Source organism: Vespa crabro, chromosome 13 (genome assembly GCF_910589235.1).
Source record: "Vespa crabro chromosome 13, iyVesCrab1.2, whole genome shotgun sequence".
Taxonomy (NCBI): Eukaryota; Metazoa; Arthropoda; class Insecta; order Hymenoptera; family Vespidae; genus Vespa; species Vespa crabro.
Window position 1 is genome coordinate 5502439 of NC_060967.1, and position 7500 is coordinate 5509938.

Below are 7500 nucleotides of genomic sequence, written 5' to 3' on the forward strand. Positions count from 1 at the left end.
AAGACCGTGCGATCAGCTCAAAGTTATTCAGAGTCATCAAAGTAAACGGTGGACGAATGTAAAACATACGCCACCGATTGGTTTTGATCTAATAAAAGCGTTCCTCCCATCTCTGGTCGGAACTCTGGTTTGCATGTATTAGCTCTAGAATTACCACAGTTATCCAAGTAACTGTTAACGATCTAAGGAACCATAACTGATATAATGAGCCTTTTGCGGTTTCACTTTTAATTCGTGTGTACTTAGACATGCATGGCTTAATCTTTGAGACAAGCATATAACTACTGGCAGGATCAACCAGGGAGCTCAAGAAGCTCTCCTTTTGAAAGAAGAGTAGACGACTTTCGCCGACTCTCTCTTTCACATTTTGTCGCCGACACGTATGCCGGACGACGATACTATCGCTTTTACATGTTTTACATGTATTAATAGAGATTGGGCTCCTTTTTATTATATATATATTATATGGCCTCAATTCTCATCCCGGACGTTTGACTGAATTATTATTGGAACGTCGGGATTTTATGCTGAAGACGGACAATTGTGGCGTAAACTGCGTAAAGTGAGTTTATACACCCCCGAAAAGTTTGCCTTCAGCGGTTCAAACGATTCGGTATGCGGAGTTCGGATCTGATGGCTCTTTTCAGCGCAGAGACTACAGAAAGATTTTCTCTCGTCTCCGCTAAAATTATACAAAAATATTATTTTTGTCGCTCGGATTTTGGAGAGTTGATGCTCAGTAAGTAGCCGTGATTTTCTGCACACTTCTTTTATGACAGACAAACCAACGAACTAACCAACGCCGAAGCGCGTACCACATAAGGGCCATTCGGTCTGAGACACCGACCCGTGGTAATGCTGTGTGGATGTGTAATATATTCTTTTTCAAAGCACGTTTCGAGCAAGCCGAAACGTGCATACTCTTAAAGATACCGATTATGCGGCCGAGTGGTCGGCGACACACGGTGAAATACATGGAGTCTTATGGGAACGGGCTGGTCGATAAAAAGTCCAACCGGTTCCCGCCAAAAAACTTAGTCTCTGGAGCATCAAACGTATTAGTTTCCAATTATAAATTAAAAAAAAAGTATACCAGTTCAGTTCTGCCGAGTGAACGGCGACGGTAAATAAATTATTGCAAAAAAAAAAAAAGACAGAACTTAGTCTCTTGTACGATTCACCGCTACAGTTAGACTAATTCTACCCATTCGTATAGGTTTACAATAAGAAGACATTTCATAATTTTTTTCTAAGTGACCCATTCGTATAAGTTTCATATTCGTTATAATACTTACGAATAATTCTCTTAGTACTTAGAAAAAGAAATGTACTCTTAACGAAAGAAGAATCAATCTCGTTCGTTCATTCGTATAACATTTTCGAAACTTAGTCTCGAATCGTACATTTTGTACGAATCGTGCTTTTTGGTCGAAACGTGCATTTTGGGCGAATCGTGCAAGCCGACCTATATGCTCCCTTATATATACCGATTATGCGGCCGAGTGGTCGGCGACACGCGGTGAAATACATGGAGTCTTATGGGTATATAGTGCCGAACGAATCGACCAATCGATTCCCGTCAAAAAACATAGACTAAGTAGAGCGTCGTGTTAATCGTATAAGTTTCCAATAAACTTTGACATTGGAAAAAGTTTCACCGCCACAGCTCGGTGAGACTTTCGACTATTTCTCCCATTCGTATAGGTTTACAATAAGAAGACATTTCGTAATTTTTTTCTACGTGACCCATTCGTATAAGTTTCATATTCGTTATAATACTTACGAATAATTCTCTTAGTACTTAGAAAAAGAAATGTACTCTTAACGAAAGAAGAATCAATCTCGTTCGTTCATTCGTATAACATTTTCGAAACTTAGTCTCGAATCGTACATTTTGTACGAATCGTGCTTTTTGGTCGAAACGTGCATTTTGGGCGAATCGTGCAAGCCGACCTATATGCTCCCTTATATATACCGATTATGCGGCCGAGTGGTCGGCGACACGCGGTGAAATACATGGAGTCTTATGGGAATATAGTGCCGAACGAATCGACCAATCGATTCCCGTCAAAAAACATAGACTAAGTAGAGCGTCGTGTTAATCGTATAAGTTTCCAATAAACTTTGACATTGGAAAAAGTTTCACCGCCACAGCTCGGTGAGACTTTCGACTATTTCTCCCATTCGTATAGGTTTACAATAAGAAGACATTTCGTAATTTTTTTCTAAGTGACCCATTCGTATAAGTTTCATATGCGTTATAATACTTACGAATAATTCTCTTAGTACTTAGAAAAAGAAATGTACTCTTAACGAAAGAAGAATCAATCTCGTTCGTTCATTCGTATAACATTTTCGAAACTTAGTCTCGAATCGTACATTTTGTACGAATCGTGCTTTTTGGTCGAAACGTGCATTTTGGGCGAATCGTGCAAGCCGACCTATATGCTCCCTTATATATACCGATTATGCGGCCGAGTGGTCGGCGACACGCGGTGAAATACATGGAGTCTTATGGGAATATAGTGCCGAACGAATCGACCAATCGATTCCCGCCAAAAAACATAGACTAAGTAGAGCGTCGTGTTAATCGTATAAGTTTCCAATAAACTTTGGCATTGGAAAAAGTTTCACCGCCCCAGCTCGGTGAGACTTTCGACTATTTCTCCCATTCGTATAGGTTTACAATAAGAAGACATTTCGTAATTTTTTTCTAAGTGACCCATTCGTATAAGTTTCATATTCGTTATAATACTTACGAATAATTCTCTTAGTACTTAGAAAAAGAAATGTACTCTTAACGAAAGAAGAATCAATCTCGTTCGTTCATTCGTATAACATTTTCGAAACTTAGTCTCGAATCGTACATTTTGTACGAATCGTGCTTTTTGGTCGAAACGTGCATTTTGGGCGAATCGTGCAAGCCGACCTATATGCTCCCTTATATATACCGATTATGCGGCCGAGTGGTCGGCGACACGCGGTGAAATACATGGAGTCTTATGGGAATATAGTGCCGAACGAATCGACCAATCGATTCCCGCCAAAAAACATAGACTAAGTAGAGCGTCGTGTTAATCGTATAAGTTTCCAATAAACTTTGGCATTGGAAAAAGTTTCACCGCCCCAGCTCGGTGAGACTTTCGACTATTTCTCCCATTCGTATAGGTTTACAATAAGAAGACATTTCGTAATTTTTTCTAAGTGACCCATTCGTATAAGTTTCATATTCGTTATAATACTTACGAATAATTCTCTTAGTACTTGGAAAAAGAAATGTACTCTTAACGAAAGGAGAATCAATCTCGTTCGTTCATTCGTATAACATTTTCGAAACTTAGTCTCGAATCGTACATTTTGTACGAATCGTGCTTTTTGGTCGAGACGTGCATTTTGGGCGAATCGTGCACGCCGACCTATATGCTCCCTTATATATACCGATTATGCGGCCGAGTGGTCGGCGACACGCGGTGAAATACATGGAGTCTTATGGGAATATAGTGCCGAACGAATCGACCAATCGATTCCCGTCAAAAAACATAGACTAAGTAGAGCGTCGTGTTAATCGTATAAGTTTCCAATAAACTTTGACATTGGAAAAAGTTTCACCGCCACAGCTCGGTGAGACTTTCGACTATTTCTCCCATTCGTATAGGTTTACAATAAGAAGACATTTCGTAATTTTTTTCTAAGTGACCCATTCGTATAAGTTTCATATTCGTTATAATACTTACGAATAATTCTCTTAGTACTTAGAAAAAGAAATGTACTCTTAACGAAAGAAGAATCAATCTCGTTCGTTCATTCGTATTACATTTTCGAAACTTAGTCTCGAATCGTACATTTTGTACGATTCGTGCTTTTTGGTCGAAACGTGCATTTTGGGCGAATCGTGCAAGCCGACCTATATGCTCCCTTATATATACCGATTATGCGGCCGAGTGGTCGGCGACACGCGGTGAAATACATGGAGTCTTATGGGAATATAGTGCCGAACGAATCGACCAATCGATTCCCGCCAAAAAACATAGACTAAGTAGAGCGTCGTGTTAATCGTATAAGTTTCCAATAAACTTTGGCATTGGAAAAAGTTTCACCGCCCCAGCTCGGTGAGACTTTCGACTATTTCTCCCATTCGTATAGGTTTACAATAAGAAGACATTTCGTAATTTTTTCTAAGTGACCCATTCGTATAAGTTTCATATTCGTTATAATACTTACGAATAATTCTCTTAGTACTTAGAAAAAGAAATGTACTCTTAACGACAGGAGAATCAATCGTTCGTTCATTCGTATAACATTTTCGAAACTTAGTCTCGAATCGTACATTATGTACGAATCGTGCGTTTTGGTCGAATCGTACATTTTGGTCGAAACGTGCATTTTGGGCGAATCATGCGTTTCGAAATAATCATGCACTTTGGGCGAATCGTGCATTTTGGTCGAATCGAGCATTTCGAACGATTCGCCAATTTTGGTCTTTTCGTGCAAGCCGAAACATACGTTCCCTTATATATACCGATTATGCGGCCGAGTGGTCGGCGACACACGGTGAAATACATGGAGTCTTATGGGAATAAAGTGCCAAACGAAAAGACCAATTTTTAAAAACTTTGTTTATTGAGCTCCTATACATTACTAAACGTTTCCTCACGTTTAAACACATTATTATTAACAAAAGTAACATAAAAAAAAATAAAAATTATAAATAATATTGCAAATTAAAAATATATTATTGGCAAAAAAACATTTGTTTTTGAAATCGATTTTTTTAATAAACCAAATAATTAATACGTATCTAATTAAGTAATCCTATGTTATAACATTGTCATTTTTAACATCCTTAATTAACAAATGGATAAAAAGTGTAGTTTTATAGATTTTTCAAAACAAATCGATGGATACGCTTTATTTAACGTTCCTTCGTCGATACAACATGCTTTTATTGTTAAAAATTTATTAATTTGCAATAACAATTGTTATTAACAAATAATCGACAAAAACGATATTTTCATTCTTCCGATCGACAATGTCAAATAAAAAAACGATATAGTGATGTATAACAAAGTTCCCATTTTACGCCTTAATTAACAAATGGATAAAAAGTAGAGTTTTATAGATTTTTCAAAACAAATCGTTGGATACGCTTTATTTAACGTTCCTTCGTCGATACAATACGCTTTTATTGTTAAAAATTTATTAATTTGCAATAACAATTGTTATTAACAAATAATCGACAAAAACGATATTTTCATTGTTCCGATCGATAATGTCAAATAAAAAAACGATATAGTGATGTATAACAAAGTTCTCGTTGAACGCCTTAATTAACAAATGGATAAAAAGTAGAGTTTTATAGATTTTTCAAAACAAATCGATGGATACGCTTTATTTAACGTTCCTTCGTCGATACAATACGCTTTTATTGTTAAAAATTTATTAATTTGCAATAACAATTGTTATTAACAAATAATCGACAAAAACGATATTTTCATTGTTCCGATCGATAATGTCAAATAAAAAAACGATATAGTGATGTATAACAAAGTTCCCATTTTACGCCTTAATTAACAAATGGATAAAAAGTGGAGTTTTGTAAATATTTCAAAAAAAATCGATGAATACGCTTTATTTAACGTTCCTTCGTCGATACGACACGCATTTATTGTTAAAAATTTATTAATTTGCAATAAAAATTGTTATTAACAAATAATCGACAAAAACGATATTTTCATTCTTCCGATGGATAATGTCAAATAAAAAAACGATATAGTGATGTATAACAAAGTTCTCGTTGAACGCCTTAATTAACAAATGGATAAAAAGTGGAGTTTTGTGAATTTTTCAAAAAAAATCGATGAATACGCTTTATTTAACGTTCCTTCGTCGATACGACACGCTTTTATTGTTAAAAATTTATTAATTTGCAATAAAAATTGTTATTAACAAATAATCGACAAAAACGATATTTTCGTTCTTCCGATCGATAATGTCAAATAAAAAAACGATATAGTGATGTATAACAAAGTTCTCGTTGAACGCCTTAATTAACAAATGGATAAAAAGTGTAGTTTTCTAAATTTTTCGAAACAAATCAATGGATACGCTTTATTTAACGTTTCTACGTCGATACAATACGCGTTTATTGTTAAAAATTTATTAATTTGCAAAACCAATTGTTATTAACAATTCGTTGACGAAAACGATATTTTTGCTCTTCCGATCGTTAATAACAAATTAAAGAACGATATTGTGATGTATAACAAAGTTCTCGTTGAACGCCTTAATTAACAAATTGATAAAAAGTGGAGTTTTGTAAATATTTCGAAACAAATCAATGGATACGCTTTATTTAACGTTCCTTCGTCGATACAATACGCGCTTATTGTTGAAAATTCATTAATTTCCAAAAACAATTGTAATTAACAATTCTTGGTAGAAAACGACATTTTTGTACCAAATATATTCACGGATTATATAAAAAGGGTAAATGAACGTCTAGAATGGTATAGAAGGACGATTGATAATGTTTCTCGACGGATACCGTTTGGGCGATTCAATCGGAAGATTGTTCCCATAAGACGCCGTGTATTTCGTCCAGCGTCGCCGACCACTCGGCCGCATAATCGGTATATATAGGGGAGCACCCCGGTCGGCTTGCACGAAAAGACCAAAATCCACGGATGGTCTGAAAAGCATGATCCGACCAAAATGCACGATTCGTCCAACATATACTATTAGAAAAAGAGGACGATGGAAACGAAACGCACGTTTCGTTCAGAATTTGAAAACACAGTCTCTTTTAATGTGAAGGAGACCTGGGGGGAGAGTGATACACCGTATTGCCTGTATCAACCAAGTCTCCTATTGCGCGAATTAAACTCCCATTCACATAAGTTTCCAATTCAAAATTACATATAAAAAAAAATAAAAGAAATTTATCCACAGAGTGATAGAAATGGGAGAAATGACAATCGGTATAGTATAAGAGGTCGTTTGATAGTGTTTCACGACGAATACCATTTGGGCGATTCAATCGAAAGATTGTTCCCATAAGACGCCGTGTATTTCGTCCAGCGTCGCCGACCACTCGGCCGCATAATCGGTATATATAGGGGAGCACCCCGGTCGGCTTGCACGAAAAGACCAAAATCCACGGATGGTCTGAAAAGCATGATCCGACCAAAATGCACGATTCGTCCAACATATACTATTAGAAAAAGAGGACGATGGAAACGAAACGCACGTTTCGTTCAGAATTTGAAAACACAGTCTCTTTTAATGTGAAGGAGACCTGGGGGGAGAGTGATACACCGTATTGCCTGTATCAACTAAGTCTCCTATTGCGCGAATTAAACTCCCATTCACATAAGTTTCCAATTCAAAATTACATATAAAAAAAAATAAAAGAAATTTATCCACAGAGTGATAGAAATGGGAGAAATGTCAATCGGTATAGTATAAGAGGTCGTTTGATAGTGTTTCACGACGAATACCATT

General features: G+C 36.4%; 1 non-coding gene across 1 annotated transcript in view; it reads right to left on the reverse strand.

Annotated features, from left to right (window-relative positions):
* LOC124428917 overlaps nt 1-304 on the reverse strand; it is a 1918-nt gene extending 1614 nt beyond the window's left edge. Inside the window, exon 1 of the ribosomal RNA XR_006943339.1 lies at nt 1-304. This exon is cut by the window's left edge and continues 1614 nt beyond it. This is a non-coding gene — a ribosomal RNA (small subunit ribosomal RNA).
* Nucleotides 305-7500: the final 7196 nt, after the last annotated feature.